The sequence below is a fragment of the Scardinius erythrophthalmus genome, assembly GCF_964197995.2.
Source record: "Scardinius erythrophthalmus genome assembly, chromosome: 4".
Classification (NCBI taxonomy): Eukaryota; Metazoa; Chordata; class Actinopteri; order Cypriniformes; family Leuciscidae; genus Scardinius; species Scardinius erythrophthalmus.
Window position 1 is genome coordinate 53,019,176 of NC_138224.1, and position 21,991 is coordinate 53,041,166.

General features: G+C 40.2%; 1 pseudogene across 1 annotated transcript; it reads right to left on the minus strand.

Annotated features, from left to right (window-relative positions):
- Window positions 1-10,993: 10,993 nt before the first annotated feature.
- Window positions 10,994-20,024, minus strand: LOC308689347 (protein NLRC3-like; annotated as a pseudogene). Its single transcript has 4 exons — window positions 19,772-20,024; window positions 19,403-19,450; window positions 11,897-13,708; window positions 10,994-11,171 (listed from the first exon to the last, which is right to left on the minus strand). The product of its transcript is annotated as a protein NLRC3-like (transcript).
- Window positions 20,025-21,991: the final 1,967 nt, after the last annotated feature.

Below are 21,991 nucleotides of genomic sequence, written 5' to 3' on the forward strand. Positions count from 1 at the left end.
TGTACACAACACAGCAGTACACAGGTTTTACAGCTTAATAGTGTGTTTAGGTTTTACAGCTTAATAGTGTGTGTGGTCTACAAGGGGAAAGGAATAAAGATATATATTAACAAATGTCTTGAGTTATTCATTATTATTACACAAACATTATTTCCATAAAGCTACAAATCTCTCAAATAAAGTTCAATTCTAGAATAAAATAAAGAAATCAATATACAAGCAACTAAATTATTATGCAACACCGCCACCCAGTGGTCAGAAATGGTAAAACATTCAAACATTCATCAAAACATTATAATTATGAAGTGATTTAAATGAACAGCACATAATCAGAAACATTGCGTTCATAGCAAGTTTTTCAGCTGTTAATATGAGGATCACACATACATACATGCACGTCAAATTGAATATAATCGGCACATTCACATGCACTCGACAGCACACGATAGACTGCTTCATCACTGTTAAATACTCATCACTTAATGAAAGGATGACATTGTATCATGGCTTTACAAACTCCTTAACCAGCATTTATCATTAACTTGGTAAAAAGTCAACTTACATTTGTTTATTGACGTACACTTTGCACACACAGTCCCGCTTGCACTTTCCGCTGAGTCACTCTCGCTGATGATGACTGGCAGAAAGTAGCAGATGCGCACGTGATTTGGCCTTTCCAACAATCTCTCAAAGTATATTCTCATTCATCAACACAGTTTCACTGATCCAGAATAAACATAAAACCCAGGATAGAGCGGCTGAGTGAATGTGGTCTGGACTGTGTGGATGAGACTCATTGTGTCTCTGTTGACGCTGTAGAAGGACAAAGTTCCTGCACTGTAATCCACACACACTCCTATTCTACGACTGATGGGCTTTACAGGGAGTTCAGTCTTAATGTTATTGTGTATGAATGAGTAACCGAAGAGAGAAATTGACAAACTCCAGGACTGATCATTATATCCAAACCGACACTTAAAACCCCGTCCCTTCCTGCTGATGCTCTTATATAACACTGATATACACACGTCATCAATCCCACTCCTCTCAATCTCCCAGTAACAGCGTCCACACACACTCTCTCTACACAACACCTGCTCATAATAATCAAATCTGTCTGGATGATCAGGATACGAGTGATCTGTGACAGTGCCAGTAATCACTCTGTTCTTCTCAGACAGAAGGAGGCATGTATGTGCTGTGTTCAGATCCAGAGTGAGCTGATGGGAATCTGATGGAGAGAAAACCCATTAGAATCAGGAATTATGAATCTGCCTGATCTTTTAATGTAGCATTTAGAAATATAAAGCAGTCAAAATAGTCAAAACAGTCTGAAAGTCTTTTGAAAGGTGGCCATTTTGTTCACATGATCAGCGACTTAGAGCATCATGGTAGAACATTAAAGTCAACTAGTCAACTGGTCTGTGCAATGGGGTGTAACGGTTCTCTGTAAAAAAAAAATCAAATCGTACAGTTATCCACCCGCGGTCCTTGCATTGCTGTTCATCTCACATATGACAACGCATCTATGATATGGTTTGTTGAGAATAACACCACATAAAACAGACAGACAGAGTTTGGCTAATGTATGTGTCAGTCAATGGATAATCATACTGGCTTCCCAATAAGTTACAACAGCGATGATCAAAAACATGGAAAAAATTTCACTATTTGTAAATTGTTCAATGCAAGTGTCATATGCTCTAATATGAGCAGTCATTTATTATTTAAGCCTTGCCAATTTAAACATATAAGCGCAAGGCATTAAAGAGACTTGCACATCTCAAAATGCGCCTAAATACTGAGTTCTCTTTCAAGTCTTGCGCTTGAACCAAAATTCACACGTCAAAATGCCCCTCTTAGCAAGTATCCTAGCAAACACAGTCAGTTATACCTTAAGTGAACATAAACAGATGAGAAAGACACGCATGTGTAACAGAATCATTGTACTAGATCTGTGTGTTATGACTTAAAGTGACAGCAGCCTAATATTCCTGCTGTCTGTGTTTTTAATGTTGTAGTTTGTTCACTAGGACATCTATGTGAGCTAAACTGAGAATCATTTATCATTTCTACAGTAATGCCATATTGAATATATTCTGAAACTAAAAATCATATACTATGAAAGCAATTAAATGCAGCTGAAGACCTACACAGATATTCATCTTTCAGTTTCATTACCATCTACACAAAAGGAGAAAACATAGGACTAATTTTGTACTGCATTTGTAAACATGAATCATGTAACAAACTGTAACATGAACTGGGGCGGATTCAGTCTCCTCGCGCCCCTCAGGAACCTGATGATCAGGTCGTGCTTCCCCACAGATCTCCCATCAACTGCATCGTGATGTGCGGCAAAAGAGGCAACATACACTTTGAGGGTGGAGGGAGACAGCTCTCCAACCCATCTTGCAGGAAGGAAAGCACAGTACTGATCAAACATCTTCGGGGACCTTCTCAGTGAGAAGAACACCACTCAACGAACTGGTTCCACTTCAGGACGTAAGCATTCCTCGTAGAGGGTGCTCTCGCAGAAGTGATGGAGTCTACGACAGCTTGTGGTAGATCACCCAGAACATCCGCATCCCTTCCAGGGACCAGACATGGAGTTTCCAGAGGTCTGGACATTGACCCGAAGACCCAACTGACTGATATGCTGGAGCAGCAAGTCCCTGTGCTTGCACAACTGCTCCCGAGACTGAGCTTGTATCAGCCAGTCATCGAGATAGTTAAGGATACGAACACCACGCTCTCTCATGGTAGCAATGGACACCTCCGCGACGTTCGTAAAGACGTGGTGCGACAGGTCCTGCCTGAAGGGTTGGATTTTGTACTGATATGCTCGACCCTCGAACGCAAAGCGCAGGAATGGCCTGTGGGAGGATGGAGACATGAAATTACATGTCCTTCAGGTCGATCGCTGCAAACCAATCTCAGGGACAGATGCATTCGAAAATGCATTTCTGCATTAGCATCTTGAACGGAAGCTTGTAAAGAGCCCGATTCAAGACTCGCAGGTCCAAGATAGGCTGTAAGCCACCGCCTTTCTTGGGTACAATGAAGTACGGGCTGTAGAATGGACTTCATATTGGCTGGAGGAACCGGCTCTATCGCATCCTTCGCCAGTAGGACTGTGATCTCCGCGCGCAAGACAGGGGCACGTTCGCTGAGCACCGAAGTGTAACGAACACAGCTAAACTTGGGGGACGCTGGCCGAACTGAACCGTATAGCCGAGTCTGATGCGGAGGAGCCAGCTGGACTGGTTGGGATGCACTTTCAAGGCTTCCATGAGCCGGGGCAGGGGGACCAGAGGCACCACAGACCAAGGTGGGGCAGTGAGGTGGATGACAGGGACACGACTCTGAAGGCTCGGGGGCGGCCTGAAGAGGGGTCTGAGTGAGCAGTGCAACACTTACCTGTCTCCACAGATCAGCAGGGGGTGCATGAGAAGGCGTACTCGGGTCCTTGAACTGCACCAGCTGGCGATACAAGAGGGGGCTGGGGTAGCAAGGCTTTACAGGGTTGCACACAGCCAGTCTGGCCCTCTTGGGACCCAGGAATAGAGGAATTTGCCCTTTCTTTAAAAAAGTGGGTGGAACAAAAGCAGAAACAAAACAAAGATTCTCCACCCAGCCCTCAGGAAAGAGTGGTGTGGTCACCATGTTCCGAAGAGCTCGTTCCTCTATCCTTGGGTGACGGGCTGGGCGCCCTGCCTGCGGTCGGCTCCACACTGAGGCCTGGGTGAAGGCTACTGCTGTGGCCTAGCGGGAGTGGCGGCAGGGGGACGCCCTCTGCGACGAGCAGGCAGAGGATCTGCCACCGGCAGTCGAGTGGAGGCAGCAGCGGGCTGCCGGGGCAGGATGGGCCAGATCGTCTCCATCTGCGAAGAACTGTTGGGTGAAGTTCTCCACCGTGTCAACGAAGAATCCAGCCTGGGAAATGGGGGAGTCCAGGAACTGAGACTTGTTGTTCTCCCTCGTATCGGCCAGGTTGAGCCAGAGATTGCGCTCCTGGAACACCTGAGTGGACATCGCCAGATCGACTGCACAAGCCGCAACTTTTGTGCCCTGGAGAGCGAGGTCGGTTGCAGTGCGGAGCTCACCCATAAGCTCACGGTCTGGATTACCCTCATGCATGTCCATGAGTGCTTTGGCCTGGTGGACCTGCAGCAATACCATGGCATGCAGGAAGGAAGCGGCTTGCCCACAGGCTTTGAAAGCCTTGCCCGTGAGAACGGATGAGAACTTACAGGCCTTAGAGGGGAGACGAGGATCACCCTTCCAGGAAGTAGCAGTCGCCGGACACAGACTCAACTGGAGTGATAGCCTCGTAACCCTTTGCCGTTCCTCTGTCAAGAGTAATGAGAGTGGAGGAGGTGCTAAGGCGGCTTCTGGCATAAAAAAGGTGCCGTCCACGACCTAGTAACCTAGTGAAAGGCCCACAGGGACTGGCTACCAGGTGGGGAAGCCCTCACTGTGATCCTCAGATCACCCATGCCACACGGCACAGTAGCTCACTTCTGGGGTGGGCCAGAAGGGGCGCTAGAGCGGGGCATGGGAATGGGGACTCCAGCTTCACGGATGAAGGCGAGTCTCGATCTCAACACCGAGATAGTCATGTTCCCGCAATGAGAACATGAACCATCCACAAAAGCTGCTTCAGCGTGCTGAATGCCCAAACACAAGATACATCTATTGTGACCGTCAGCTGGGGACAGGGAACGACCGAATCCAGAAACGCACGGGTGGAATGGCATCTTGAAAAAGATTGCTCTTTCAGGAAATGGGACTCTCACCAGTGCCGGGGCACACAGGGGAATGACCGCAGCAACACTGACAGGGGATGGTGCAGCCTGTACCAGCGAAGCACTCACTTCTTCGCCCTCTAACCAGCCGTCAAAACAAACACACAAAGAGAATGCTGTTAAAACAGCAGTTAAGAGCTAAGATGCTCGCTATTGCTGCTGTACTCGCGCTGTAGAACCACCAGCACTGGGAGAGCCTTCTAGAAGAAGCACTGACATACTCACTCGTTGAAAGAATCAACTTCAGAGACATTGACATGAAGACCGATCGGCTCTGAAGCGAGCGACAAATGGTGCATGCATCCGCTTCCGTGTTTATACCTGCGCTGCGGGGCAGAACGCAAGATGCAAATCTCGCACGACAATGTGCATTGACTCTTTTTATCGATACTCAAAGTTATAATACACTAAGCGTGATCTCAATCAGTATGGTACATCTGACTATGTTGAACATGACCGAACTGAAAGGGAACACCTTTTTATTTAATATCATTTTATTTAATATCACCTTTTTATTTAATATCATATAATATCAATTTAATATATGTATCTTTGCTCTGTTCTATTTATTTGTGCTGTTACTTGAAGTTTGATTATTTGCTCATATTTTCTTTTTTCTTACTTGACAGTAGTCCTTTTTTCCATGAACATACAGTAGCACATACCGAACAGTACCAGATGTGTGTGTTTGTGTGTGTGTGTGTGCAAGTGTGTGTGTAGACATACATTTTCGTACTCCTGTTGTTATCCTGATCTCTCCTCCATGATCCACACTAGAAAACACACACAATTTCACAATCAATCATAGACGTAATGGTTTTTACTGTACAAACTGTATATTCTCTCCCCTTACACTAAACCTACCATCGCACAAAATTAAAAAAAAATACAAGAAGAAGACAGAGTTAATAAAGTTACACGTTTTTTGTTTAAATAAATGTATAAATAAAATAAGAGACAATAAAATAGAAATAATTTAATCTAATAATTAAAATCTAAATTAAATGAATGAACAAAAAAAAATCTATATTTAATATGCTTCAAAGACTGGGAAAATATAGGAATGAACTAAAAAAATAAAATAAAAATCAACGAAAAATCAATGACTTGCTGACGTGCACAAAAACCAGACATGTATTGGGCTTTTCTTGATTTCATCTTCATCCTCCTCCTCCTCCTCCACCTCTTCATCTTCCTCCCTGTTAAAGTAAGGACACTCTCATATGTCCTGACTACAAATGAAAACATCCTCAAACTGCTGAGGTGTTGTAGCTGCAGTCTGGACTAGAGGCCTGGGAGGGTTGTTTGGAGGACTAGGAGATGGTAGGTGCTGATGAAACCAATAGTTCCTCTAAGGATGAAGGACCTGACTCAGGCTGAGTTTGAGTACCCCTACTCCTCCATGGATGTCAATACCACCACAAATGTCATCTGAAGCACTTGTACCAAGTATTGACAAGGCCTTTTCTTCCTCTGCTGTGAGAAGGGGGGACTCATTGGTCCCACCACCTGTTTTATTAAATGTTGTTCACTGCAGTGCCCTTTTCCTTTTAGCAAGGCTGGCACAGTCCTGCCACTTCTTCCTGACCTCCTTCCCTGATCTTTTAATACCCCTAGTTGCAGTCAGTTTGTAGCAATATCCTCCCAGATATTTTATTTTTGTTTATTTGTATGACTGCCCCTAAACCTGCTGGGGGACAAAAAGTTTGTATAGCTCCACCTCCTCTAAAATTACATTAATCTCCTCTTTTTGAAAAATGTATTTTCTTTGTTTTTTTGGTTCAGCCATTTTGCTGGTGTCTCCACCCGTAGGTTTGTGCTTTTATAGATGATTGGCCTAGTAGAAAATGCACATCAGATGAAAACAATTAGTCTAAACATTTCAAAATACAAGCTTGTGCTACAATTATGAGCCATTCTACAAGGTGACATTTCAGCACTTGACATACAGACAGTGACTATTAAGTATCACTTAAAGCACATCTGCGTGCCATCGTGCTAAGTGCATTTTTGTGAAACGCATGTGAAATGAACACGAACGTTTGTAAAGTCGCTCGTAGAAAATACTTGTAAGTGCTAAGATCCATCGTTATCAGGTAACGCAGCCCAGGAAAGTTAAAACATTGATTTAAGATCAGTTGAGGTCCTGCATTAATCAAACTTTCTTTATAATCCACATGCATAAAGTGAGATTACTGTGACAATGACAGTAAAATGTAAACAATAAGCTGTCCATAACAAAAGTGTCATCAACAGCCCATCTCATACTTAACTAAAACTGCACACATTCAATAAGACAGAAATCTTATGATTCTATCAATCAACCACACATATCCCAGTCAGACCTGCATCATTGAGTGAGACTTGGCAAAAGCTTAACTATAGATTTTAAAACTCTGTTTCTGTAAATTTCATTCTCTAATTGACCTGATTGAAACCTTAGGTTTGCATTAATGATTTGCAATTAAAACAACTAATTTAGACAATTTTATAATTGTAATTACGAAATTCTGTATTTCTATGTTTAATTATGTGTTTAATCTTATGCATATCGCTGGTAAATATACTAGTTATATTGCTACCTTACCTTTAATACATCCAGACAAAGTCTAAATTCCACTACCAGATCACTGTGGTAGTGAAGAATCTAGTGATCAAATGAGACCTGCTCACTAAATATATGACTCTGAAAAAGGAAACCTTATTTACACTCGCACTTTTGACATGAATTCATCATGGGGTTAGACAAAAGATGAGATCAAACACCCACTATACAATACAATAAAACCCACTAATCTGGAGAGAATATCTTAGAGAAAGAGCATAAAACAGCCTTGCAGCTCAGGATTTTGTAAGTACAGAAGTCCAGTATTTACATCAAGGTCTTTTATTTTAGTATGTGTTTTGTGGTCTTATTTTAATGACTTATTTATTTATTTATTTATTTATTTATTTATTTTCAATAACCATGCATAAACTTTATTTTGTCCAAAATACAAACATGTACATACATGTCACTCACATTTAGCACATTTGAGACTTTAGCAATTAATGTGTTTATAAGCAACTGAAAAACACAATTGTCAGGGAATGTCAAAACTTTTCCAGGGCCCCAAAAATTACATTCTGGGAACCAAAAACTAACATTCTGGGAACCTAAAATGGTAAGCTAGGATGGGGCCCATTGGCCCACATTTTCAGCTGGGATATTATTTGTAAGAACAAAATATTTTTGCTTATTAAGCATGCATGCTCATTGTAAATACTGTTGGCCCCCAGTGGGCCACAGATGGAATTTGGGAGACACAGACTCAGCCTGCACTTTGGTATGTACCACAAAGCCTCACCTAGAGCCCAAAATGGGGGTTCAAATGTGCCCTGCCTTTCATGCTGGTGTCAGGGCCCACAATGGGCTCCCGAATGTGTGTTTAATTTTCTCCCTGTGGGCTCCACAAAAGGACATGATTGTTAGGCAAACACTGAATGTAAAGTCTTTGCCTGAGACAGTCTGTATTGTAAAAAGTGCTATATAAATAAAGGTGACTTGACTCACATGGAGTTTATGTAAATTACCTCATAAACAGTTCTGGGTTTGAATATATGTACCATTTCTCACCACAAGTTGGTAGTGTTGGTATAAGATTTCATGGTTTAATTCATTTGTAACATTTAACCTAAGAATTTCTTCAAAAGCGTATGTAAACTGTTCATGTAAATAATGTCTTTGGATACCACTTGAAACATGTGAGTTAATTTATATATTTATTCTCTTTCTATTGTAGTTAGACACACACACACACACACACACACACACACACACACACACACACACACACACACACACACACACACATAAACCCCATTCATAAACCTGGATATATATACGCATGCACCTATGGTGAATTTATTATCCTGTAAAGTCCATCTAATAAGCCTCCTTTGTGTGAAGCTGATCAGGTCCAGTGTGAAAAGAGCATACTTTCGATAGATAAATAAATGTAATTTTGTGGGGAAATCATTGAAATGGTTTGTCATTTTTATATTATTGTTTGCTATATTTATTTGTTTGGTCAGTGTCTTTGTCTTGGTCAGTGTCAGTGGCTTGTTTTTTAGCTGTTGTAAGTAAAATGATGGCTGAAATAACTGAAATCATTTGACAAAGTGATATGGAACTGTAATGTGGTCAAGACATGACTGGAACTAATTAAGGTGTGGGTTTACTGGAAAATAATTACACACCTTAGAAAGTTCATCAAACAATCAGAATGAAGCATTCATTAGTATAACTACAGCTAAACCTCTGTTAATTATCAATAAGAAATGTTATAGAGGTATGAAAGAAATACAGCTAAACTGGTTTGTAATACGTGAAGATGGTAATGCTGTTTTTAGTTGTTTAATAAAAACTCTTCCTTCTTCACATACTTGAGTTTGTCCAGTGTGCAGTTTGGATCCTCCAGTTTTTCAGTGAGCAGCTTGACTCCTGAATCTCCTGGGTGATTGTAGCTCAGATCCAGCTCTCTCAGGTGTGAGGGGTTTGAACTCAGAGCTGAAGACAGGCATGACGTGAAGAAGCTCAGGCTTGACAGGCATGACGTGAAGAAGCTCAGGCTTGACAGGCATGACGGTCTTGACAGGACGAGACTCTGGAAGGGCGGGCTTGACAGGACGAGACTCTGGAAGGGCAGTCTCGGCGGGACGAGACTCTGGAAGGGCAGTCTCGGAGACTCTGGAAGGGTGGTCTCGGTGGAACGAAACTCTGGACGAAGATAGGAGGTATGGCAATCAAGATGGCTGGTGACGGTGGTTGAGTGGTGATGTTAGAATCAGCCTCACCCACATTGAAGGCTGAACTGCTCAACCACAGCACATGATCCAGGTATTGTTCGAACGTGCCTGGGATTGCAGCTGCTGGAGCTTGCTGGTGCAGATGATCATCCAGTCCACAGCAAAAGACAGTTTTTAGGACATTATCTGCCCAGTCCACATGGTGAGAAATTTCGAGGAACCTCTCGACATATTTCTCAATCAGTTGGCCATCCTGGAAATAGGTTACAAACTGATCTGCAGGATTCAGCAGGGTACGGAGATATTGATAAGTGATGACTGATACGGATGATGACAGGTTACGGGTGAAACTGATTTACAAGAAAACACATGGTGCACAAACACAGAAGGCAAAACAAAGTCCAAGACAGGTGTCACAGTGACAACAATCGTCAAAATTCATACTAAGCCATATCCCATTGGATCAAACATTTATTACTAGAATTGCCAGCCAACTGGTAAAAAACATTGTTTCAAATAATCGTTATTTGGCATGTGGTATTATTTTGAACCCTGAATGAGATGCTAAGGATGTCCAGTACACAGCCACTAGATGGCACTACTATCTTCTTCAGTGCTATCGGAAGCAAACCATGCCAAGTGGTACTCACTGCAGAGTCAAATGACGTCCAGCTCCTCCTCTCTGGACGTCTAATGGGTCTTATTTTGTGTCAGGAGTAATTAAAAAATTAAAAGTAAATAAAAAAAGGAATTGATACCTTTAATATGGAGACAAACACACAACTGCAACAATATATGATTTATATGTGTTCTCCAGGCCATGTTGGGTATTTTCATAATAATATATTATCTTTATAATGCAATGCTAATCAACATAGCCTTTATCATTGTGCAGAATACTATAAAATAATATATTTTCTGTCAGATTTTTTGATCCAACGCCACATCAGATCACAGAAGAGTATTTAAAACACCCGTCTTGCGTTTTAAAGCAAGTTTGGAGCAAAAATATGGTTTTAACCTCATAAATTGTTGTGTATTGATGGTGTGCTAAGCTATAAGGCATATTTTTCTGAGTTTACAATAAACTGCCAAGTGTCTGCTTTCAAATGAGACCATACTTCTGCTTTTAGTGCAAAGGGTTCATGAACTGCCATTTTTGGCGGGGGTGAAGGTTCACAGGTTAAGGCCAATTTTCTATTTCAAACTTCAAACAGTCCCCACACCAAACAATATTTTTCTCAGACTTATTCAGTCCACATGGGTCATACTTCTCAACTCAGAAAATATGGACATCTTTATAAATACGGAAACAAAATCACAGTCCTGCAAATGTTGATTTTGTCTCTTCAAAATCCTTCATTGTGATAGTATATTGTTAATTATTTAAAAAACATTTACCTCAGTATCTCCAGCTGACAGTCTGAGCTCTTCAGTCCATCAGAAAGAAACTTCACTCCAGAAACCTTCAGGTCATTGTTACTCAGGTCCAGCTCTCTCAGAAAGAAGTTTGAGGATTGTAGAGCTAAAGACAAACTCTCACAACATTGAGCAGTGAGATTACAGCTATGTAGCCTGTGTGGAGAACAAAAACCCCCCCAGCAATATTAATGCTTATTTCACTAGTTCACACTTACAAATATGTCAGATAGAATAAATGCGTATTTGGCGTGCTGTCCGAGGAGAGGGCTCCGGGCTCGGTATTCGGCCCGAACCCAGAGTACTCCCCCCGTATTCCTGGCTGTGAAAGAACAAGCCAAGAGTGAGGAGTCGGGGTGGTGGAGGGATGCTGAAACCTGTCAAGGAAGTTAGGTGAGTTGACAGAGTGAATATATATACATGCTTCCTCTCATGCTGATAGGGTAGACATGGTAATTGTTTGATGAGTTGATTGATTGATTGGATTATTTGAACGTGCTCCTCCCGAACTTTGTTTATAAAACATCATTAGATAGTGTTTATGATCTGTAGCATAGATAAATTTTAAAATTAAAAAATAAAATAAATATATATATATATATATATTTGACTGAAGTGATGTAAGCAAAGCTATAAACGTTGTCTTTATAAAATAACTAGTATTTATAATTTCTTAAATTTTTGATAAAATGAAGAATAATAAAATGGTTAAAATCCAGGTTCCTGAGTTTTGCCTGACATTTGCATTTAATTTCATCTCACACATTGATACATTTATTAAATTTTTCTGAAGAGTTTTTGCAAACAAGTCACCCATGTAAGATTAAGCCCAATTAAAATGACTAACAATGTATATAAATGATAGTAAAGAAGCCTCTTACAGTGCTCTTCTGGTGTTTTTGATCACTGGCAGCAGTCTCATCACAGCTTCATCAGATCTTCTGTATTTCTGCAGTTCAAACTTCTCTTGAGTCTCTTCTGACATCAGGAGCACAAACACCAGACCAGACCATTGAGCAGAGGACATATTCTGTGCTGAGAGATTTCCTGAGCTCAGATTTTCCTGGATTTCCTCCACAAAGTCATCTTTCAGTTCACTCAGACAGTAGAAGAGCTACTGATTTCTCCTTATCTATTTTCTTTTTGATATAGTCAACAGTGTCTTTAACGTTCTCAGATTTGAGTTCCAGTCCTGGCAGTAGTTCCTCCAGGTCACTCTGATTGGACTCCAGTGAGAGACCCAGAAGGAACTGGAGGAAAAGGTCCAGGTGTCCGTTCTTGCTTTCTAAAGCCTTTTTGATTGCAGCCTTATGAAGCTGAAACAGTGGCTTTTTGGACAGTGTCCATGCCAGTTTTTCTTTCCAGCATTGAAGAAATAGGTCAGCTTTCTCATCTTTGCCCATCAAAAACACATAGAGAGCAGCAAGGAATTCCTGTACGCTGAGGTGTACGAAGCTGTAAACTTTTCCGGCTAAAAACTTTTCCTCCTGAAAGCTTTGAGTGCATAAACCAGAGAACACAGACACTTCACTGACATCTAACCCACATTTCTCAAGATCTTCTTTGTAGAAAATCAGTTGACCTTTCTCCAGCTGTTGAAAGGCCAGTTTCCCAAGCTTCAGAATAATCTGATCAAAAGACCTGACTTTGGCTTTAGGTTCAGGACTGTATTTCATTTTGATCTGTTGATGCTGAGTAAGAAAGATGTGTATGTACATCCCTGTGAGAGTTGTTGGTGTTTTGTCATTGCCCTCTTGAGCCAGTAGAGGCTCAAGAACAGTGAGCGAGATCCAGCAGAAGACGGGGATGTGGCACATGATGTACAGGCTCCTGGATTTCTTGATGTGACTGATGAGTTTTCTAGCAACCTCAGGACTGCTGTTTTTTTTAAAGTATTGCTCTTTCTGCTCATCGTTAAATCCTCGAACCTCTGTTACTTGATCAATGTAGTTTTGGGGTATCAGATTGGCTGCTGCCTGTCTGGATGTGATCCAGATGAGAGCAGAGGGAACCAGGTGTCTCTCAATTAGGTTCGTAACTATCTTACTTGCTGTTGTTTTTTTATGAACATCTGTAAACACTGTAAACATCTGTAAAAAAGAAATCACTTTCATTGAATCTCAAGGGGAAGCGACATTCATCCAGCCCATCAAAGATGAACATGACCTTACTGTCATCTTCAGGAAGGGAGGACAGTTCTTCACAACCACTAAAGAAGTATTTGTTAAGCAGTTCCATGAGGCTGTACTCTTCTTTAATCAAATTCAGTCTACAGAATGGGAGTGGAAAAATGAATACTATATCCTGATGTTCTTTTCCTTCAGCCCAGTCAAGGATGAATTTATTAACAGAGAATGTTTTTCCCACACCTGCAGTTCCCATCGTCAGCACTGTTCTGTTTTGTTGACCCATATCACTCTGGACTTTGAATATGTCGTTGCACTGGATAAGGGTCTCTTTGGCAGTCAATTGGTTCCGACTTGATTTGATCTGTATCACCTCATGGTTGTTCACTCTTCCTCCAGTCTCATTCTCCAACACATATAAATCAGTGTAGATATCATTCAGGCACTGCCGATGACCTGTCTGTGAATTACCAATCAATATCTGCTCATGGTCCTGTTTTAATTTGTTCTTCAGGCTGAGGCTGATTTCTGTGTAATCATGAAGAGCATGTTTATGTTCCTCTGCAGCTGAGCATTTGAGAAAGATAAAAAGTCAGCAAAGAGTAAGTGATCAGTTTTTAACTCCAACAATTCATGTTTTCACTATTATACTCTAGGGGATGCTAGTATGCATCTTCTGAAAGAGTACAGACCCTCCGGATCAAAACACGAAGAAGAAGCAGAAACAAAGCGATAGAGCATCAAACAGCCTATAAAATCAAAACTGCCCAAATTTACCAAACGTAATGTCGAACCCACAAATCAATGCTTGATCATCATTCTGAATCTGATCCTGACGTAGTCTTTTACAAAAAGCTGAGAAATGTGTTTTGGTCAATGTATTTTTTTATGATACTTACCCACATAACCAGTGTGGATAAAAAAATGAATGCATGAAGCTAGAATAATTTTTTGTTCTGGTCTTTGTTTGCACATCTTGTTTTGTTTGCACACCTGGTAGGGGTGAGCAATGTGAACAATATCATATCATGATTTGAATAATTGTATTTCATGCTAACAATATATATCACATTTAGTTGTTTTTGCTAGAGATAAGGTTCTTTCAATTTCAAATTTAAATTTCAAATTGATATAATTTGAATAAAAATATTTCTCAACACCGATTTCAACCGATATACCAGCAAAAACTAGGACTAGCTTAACCAACGTATGTGGTTCCATTTTTGATTAACTCCTAACGAGTGCTGAGTGGCCCCTCTAAACCAGAGTACCACTTAGCGACAAAAAAATGAATAATCATATTTTCAAAACTACTACCTTGATCAACACAAAACATTTAAAAGATTAGAGTCTGAACTTTACAATGAATGTAGCCAATTTGATTAACTCCTAAGTAATGCAAATGCTTTATTTGCTATTCATATTCATATTCATAATTTATAAAATATGTTTTAGTAATGTAGCCAGCGGCGTCAGGTACTGGAGGGAACTATATGAAACAACAATTATATAACGTTCGACTACGCCACCCGGTATATACCGGGAACTATCAGCCCCAAATCAGGGAGCGCACAGGTTCGTTACCAAAAGAAATGGGTGAGCAGAGAGACATAGGCCAGGGAATATCAATGATGAGGCAGTTTTATTCAAATACAAAATTTAAAACCATCAATACATTAATCTATCAAGGGCTCAATATTCACATGTCAAAAAGAAAAGGAAAACACTTTACAAGACTTCAAAAATAAAGAAACAATAAATTCAAACAGACAAATACACGAGAAAGCTTAATTGAGAGGGAGATGGCCTGCTGTGACCCTCAATTCACACAACACGCTTAATATCCCCACACACCCACTCTGGTGTAGTCAGATCACTCAATAAGCACAGCACTCGTTGTGAACCCCGTTAAACAGCGGCCAAACCCCTCCTCTATACCTTTCCCCGTCACGCTGTTTACAAGAAAAGAAAAAGACAAACAATAAACATTAACTAGCTGGTATGAGCCAGCCCCCAAAGAAAGAAACAGTCAGTTCACAAACACAAATGAGAATAAGAAGAATACACAAAAACAACATTCATTTCAATCTTACAATTCGGAACAAACAAGAAACAAATCAAAATAATACCAGCAGGGCCACGATCGCCCGCACACAAAGAGCAAGCCGGCGAGAAAACAGCCACGCTTCCACTTTAGTTCTCACACTGCGGCGAGCAATCGTCCAGGCTCACGGTTAAGTTCAAGTTCGCTCCGACGAAAAGTTGACCAAAATAAGCCCAGGCAAGACAGCAGTGCGTTACGTCAACAGACGCGCATCTCGTCCCGCAATATAGAGGTGAAACCCTTGCACTCGTCACTCAATCTGTCGAACATGAAATAAAAATTACTAATAAAACAATAAAAGAGACAAACCACGCGAATGGCTCTCATACATACCGGAAACGTTCTCAGCGCAGCGTGCGTGTTCGCTGGCCTCAACATGCCGCCGGTTGCTCGTCAATGAACTACACAGACTCAAAATAGTAAATACACGTTCCATTGACAAATCCTCAAAACAGACATAGGTTACCAACCTCAAAATCCGGGGAAGCCTGTGCACGGCCGCACAGAGCCGAGACGGCACTTCAGCTACTCTCCCATTCATAAATGGCGGCCTCCGTAAAGGGGCGGTACGGGTGTCAACGCATCCCAAGTGACAAAAACCTCCCCATTTTATACCATGACAGAAGACTGCCGATAGGTTCAGCGTTCTCACATGACACTGGCCAATGATCAACACTTCACCCTGCTACAGTAACATGTACTGCAATGTGTCAAAAACATCATTCAGCTCATGAAACATGCACATATAGAAAATGAAAATGGCACCGCATTTTTTACAGCAGATTATTATAATTAAAATAAGCCCAAAATCAACAATCCATTGCATTGATCACAAGATATTTTATCATAGAGGAACCATTTTAAAAATGACAATTAGGGGGCATCAAGGAATGAACAAAAAGGCTATCTTGGTTCCGAATGCTGTAACTTTTGATTACTTTATGCCATCACCACAAAATTTGATCCAGATGCAGCTCACATGTAGGTCTTGATGTAAGTAATCAACTCAGTAATTTTCATGGTGATATCTAAAGGTTAAAATTTTTACCCTATTCACGTGAGAAAAAAATGCATAGGCGTATGAATAGGCTATATTTGGGTCTTTTTCGAAACTTTCCCCTAATGGGATTCTCCGGGACTTTTTATTCCTTACTCAGGACATATTGAGGATACAAAATCAGTTGAGTTTGCTTCTGTTGCAATTTGTTCAAGTTTGACCCTCATGAAGTGTCTACTTTTAAATGAACAAATTCAAATCAAATGTTCTCTGATTATGTACTCCGTATTAGAGGTCTGCGCGGGATTGTTTTTTTTCGTCCTGCTCCCGCTAGATTCTATTCCGCATGCACCCGTTCCCGCTTACAATTCACTCTCTTTGTTTACCCGCTATCCGCTTACAATGCTTTTCTTCCCGACCCGACCGATCCTGCTAAATTTATATCACGTTTCTAGAATGTTACATTTAAATGTCCCCTACTGAAAGAGAGAGATTGGGTTTAACAAATATAAATTGTAGGCTATACAAAAATGGTAGCTATTTGATATTTTGATTAAAATCATTATTTTATTAAAATTATTTTAACATTTTACAGTCAAGACAGTAGCAAAAAAAAAATGTCACAGAAAAAAAAAAGTGCAGAATATGAATAAACGAAAATTGTTGGCTTACAGGCCTAGCTATTGCGAAATTAAATCACTTTTTTAACAGAACTATTTAACATCCATGCAAGAAAAGAATGTCATGACAACCATTTCAGTGTCTCTCGTCCAAAAACTGACCAAAGTCTGTATGCTCTCTTTTAAGGTGCAGTCAAAAAGAGTTGGCTTACTTGCTATACTGACAAATGTTTTTTTTGTTTTTTTTTACCGAACTATTTAAAACATCCAGGCAAAAACAATAATGACGCTGACTGATGTTTCAGTACCAAGCGTCTCTCCTCCAGAATCCGACCACAAAGGCTGAATGCTCGCTCTGAAGTTGCATTCGTGGCCGGGATGCAAAGGACATACCTCGCCAGGTTGCTCAGGGCAGGGAACTGGGAACTGTGAGAATGCCACTATTGCAGAAGATTTATATCTTATCTATACTCCTGAATCTGGATATTTAATGATTTTGTTTCACATTAGTCTTCAGTATTGGGAGGACAACCCAATCTGCAAATTTACGGAGAACGGAAGGCCTTTTGGCAGATGTCGGCTCAAGATCTTCACCATGTGTATCAAACTTTAAATCCTGTCGCCCTTTTTCATCCATCATTTTCAAACCTTGCAGATTTGGTATCAGAAAGGTTGCTATTCGATAAAGCATGTGAACAATGGCGAAGTGCTATCTGTTGACATTCCTACAGCTGTGTCACATAGACGGTTGCAATTTCAGAGAGTAGAGGGTCCTTTGTGGCTGACTTGCAGTGCTCAATTAATTTCACGGAAGAACCAGTGAGGCACTTGGAGTCAGTTTCCAAGTCATCAGTTTCCTCCTTGAAGGGTTTAAGAAACGATACGACCAACTTCAGTGTGTTGGTGCTGATGTGTCTGATCTTGTCATAAATATTGCTCTCAGCCAGAACAGATACGATGTCTTCAGAATGTTCCAAAACAGAATTCAGTCAAATTCCACCGTGTCTCAAAAGATTGTTCCAGTGACTTTTTCAGCTTGCCCTGCTGTCCTGAATGTTTGAAATATGTAACCAACTTTTTAACATCAGTAAGAAGCTCAGCGATCTCTGGTGACATTTCCATCACAGCAGCAGCAAACGCACTGGACAGGGTCATGTTTAGTATGTGTGCTGTGCAGTCTCGTGTATCCTCGTAAGGCACTGATCATGTTGGCTCCATGATCTGTGACACGATCTTACTGCCCATTTCTGTCGCATCAATGCCAAATACTCTGAGATTCTGCTGCAGGAGCCTTTGAATGTTTCCACCCGTCTTTGAGGTGCTTGGGTCGAAAGGGGCAGCAAAAAGCACTCTTGAATGACATTTTGCGATATGTTTCTGTTCATATGTCTTCGGTAATTGCGCATCCAAACTTGGATATTATTGCAGTGATTTCTTCAACAACATTTTTACGTAGACTCTGAGCCCTCGTTTTTGGGTCTCTTGATACTGTTACTACAGTACATACTTGATACTATGTCTGATCCTTACCTTGCTTTGCTCAATTACAGAACCTCTCCACTAGAGTGTGGTATGACCCCAGCTGAAATGCTTATGATTCGGAAATTTCTTACTACACTGCCATCTTGCTCAAAACAGAAAGGAAATGTGAAAATGAAGCAGAAATTTAAGCAACTGAAAGAAAAACAAAAGTTCTGCATGACATTGGGGATGGATGACATCGTCAAAATCAAAATTTACAGGAGCAAAACAGCTACAGTTAGGCAAAAAGTAGTTCCAAGAACTTATACTGAGAAAAGAATTATGCTCAAATTCTCAGATGAAATGATCTGGCATGATCTGCTGAGATGAAGTCTGAAGAAGAAAGTGTGAAAGACCTGAATCAAAGCAATGCTGAGTCTGGTTCAACTGCATTGTTCACATGACTGTAAAATAAAGTGCTACTGCTCTTATAATGTTGGGGAAAATGTTCTTAGAACAACATTCTTAATAAATGACAACTTGCTACAAATTAAGTTTGATGATCAAACAGTCAAGTAATAACTCAGATAACCAGATAACTTTGAACAAGGTTCTATTAACATTACAGGGAAATCGTTTTTTTTATCAAGCTTGAGAAAACCAAGCCAGAATGTTAGCCAAAGTTCTGAGAACGTTCTCTGTTAGCTGGAACTAGTGAGGATGCTCTAATAGAGTGCAGATGTGATGTGTAAGCAATGGCTCCTAAGCACCAGCATAACAAGATGTACAGTTAGAGATTTACAAGATTACTTGCATAGAAGTCAAAGAAAAAGTATTTTTTATTAGAACGTACCAAAACTATTTTCATTTGAAAATTAGATTATTTCTTTCATCTCTATTATCTCTCATCTCATCTGTAATAGAAAAATAGTTTTGATATGTTTTATACTGAAGTTATGAGGGGGGAAAAAACAACAAACAAAAACACAAACACAACAAAACCACCCCCACCCCTGCAATATTGCTATGGCCCACAGTTTGGGAAGCCCCATCTTACTGTTATGCTAATGCTGGTTTACCTGGTTTTACTCTGTGTTTCTCTGCTGTCTTCAAGCATTTTTGTTGATCTGTGAGGAGAAAGAAAGGAGAAATATAGAAGGTTAGAACTAAATAGAAGTTAAAGATAAATATTAAGTGATCTATTTCTTTATAGCACTACAAAGGGGTCAATAAGTTTTGAACTTCAGCCCTCTTTAACTGGTACAGTATCTGTAAAATGACTCTCATCTCTGAAACAGGCTAAACCTTTAAGTGGAGTGACAGTCATTCTTGGCTGACAAATCAGAGGTTGTGTGTTATGTATGCAAGTCCTGCATGTACACGTTGTTTCAGTGACTGTTTGCATTGTAATTAGTGTAATGTCAGCTTCGGCTTCCAGCTGTATTTACCTCTAAATTTGTCCACTAACTGCTCAGCCAAATGGTTTTCATTCATCTTTCTCAGGATGTCCAGTGTGATCTTCACAGCTCCTTCTGGTCCACAACGTGCCACCATTTGATCCACCGTGTCAGTGACGTTGGGCTTCTCCAGAGCAGCAGTTGAAGCAAGACCATCATTCTGTAAGTGCCATCTAAACTTCTTCAGGTTTTCACAGCTTAGATCCTCCAGTGTCTCCTGAAGCTGGTCTGGAGCAGATGTCATCATCTGTCACTGACTCACTTCTTCTGGACAAAAAAAAGAAAAAAGATTTGACCTGTCATTTTACCCCACCAACACTGAAAACAGCAGTTCTACAAACATGAAGATGGCCTCTAGAAGGTGGATTGGTTTTTAGCAGTGTTCACCCCCATTGTAATTTATGCTACACGGCTAACCTGGGGTGCGTTTCCTATACAACGTTTTAACTCGCTGCTTCACTATCATAGTGCGATGCATCGTTGAAGAATTCAACTAGCTAGTCACGACTGTTTCCAGAAACTGTATTGTCGCAAATTAGTCGTTCAAACACATTGGTTAATGATGTCACGCAGATGGTGGAGTAATAACTACTGTTAATAAAACTGTTTGAGATCTAATTAATGCAAGATGTTTTGCTATAAATTACAAACATGGCATCTGAGGACTATTTATAATTTTTCTTAGTTATTTTGCTTTATTTCCAGATTCAATCAAAGTCTCGTTTTTAGTACTAGAGCTCGTTCACACGTGCGCTTTCCAAGAATGACGTTTTGAATCACTTGACAAACTAAAAGATGTAATTAACATTTGTATGTATTCTAAATAAAAGACACAGATTGTACTGAATGTCAGCTTGCTAATTTGGCTCAACATAAGGATTTATTGAGTCCACATGCCATGAACGAGAAAAAGAAACTCTGTTTCTAACCACAGGTCGAGAGCTGTCATTCCAAACACACAACTTTGCGATGCTGTTTGTGAATGTTCGTTGAAACGATGGTTTTGGGAAACACCGACTCGTTAAACTATGCGGATATCATCGGAACTTGCGACCATAGTTGGCTACCGATGCTTTTGGGAAACACCCCAGGTTTTATTTTGGGTTAGTGACCAAAATTTTAAGATCGCAGACCAAAAATGGACCAATCAGCCGTCGAGTAAAGTGACATGTGATGCAATAAAGCCACACCCCCTATATCTCTCACTCCAAATTTGAAGTTTTGAGTGAAAGAATTTTAGAGACAATCCATCTTTTGCTGCTAATTATTTATTATTTTCAGATATGTATGTATATATGTATGTATGTATAATTCATTTAATATATTCAAATAATTATTATATTAATTGCTCATTAAAAATTTTACCATAGCAAATTGTATCAAGCCATATATAATGTTTTTGAACATAGCAAACCATATAAAAGATGTTTTTGTCTTCCATAAAGGAAAACTCTAGCTTAATCTGTGATAAACATTTTTGCCAGTAGCCTTGAACAGTTTCTCAGAAAGCTTGTGTGTTTGTTGTCTGTAGCATTTAACACGTTTCTCAGAAAGCTTGTGTGTTTGTTGTCTGTAGCCTTGAACAGTTTCTCAGAAAACTTGTGTGTTTGTTGTCTGTAGCCTTGAACAGTTTCTCAGAAAGCTTGTGTGTTTGTTGTCTGTAGCCTTGAACAAGTTTCTCAGCCGCCAGGTCGTTTTTGAGCGTAATGATAATTATTAAAGTTTATTTTTTTCCACGACACGTGTATTATTTTGAGCTATTTAACTATGTAAATTATAAGGCCTATATGTTTGATTCACTTGCTGTGATATAGTCAGATATTTTCAATCAGCTGCTTCTCAAACTTTCGCCGCAGCAACAGTTTATTCTTGCTTTGTAAATGCTTTTGATTTCATAATAATATTTTCATAATGATCTCCTAATCTTTACGCATCTCTCTCCTGAAAAGTGAGAGATGTATCAACATAAAGATACATCTCTCTCTCTCTCTTTGCCGCAAGTGTCTCACTTTGAGCTGCACAACTTAAATCACAAACTCTGGATCAAGTAAACACAGTCAGTTATGTCTTAAGTGAACATAAGAGTTGGGAGAAAACTAAATGTGTACCAATTCACAATACACTATATCCCAAGGCACTTTGTGAGACTTCCAGTACACAATGAATAATCAGAAATTGTATGCATAATTTTATTAATAATAATATTTTTGA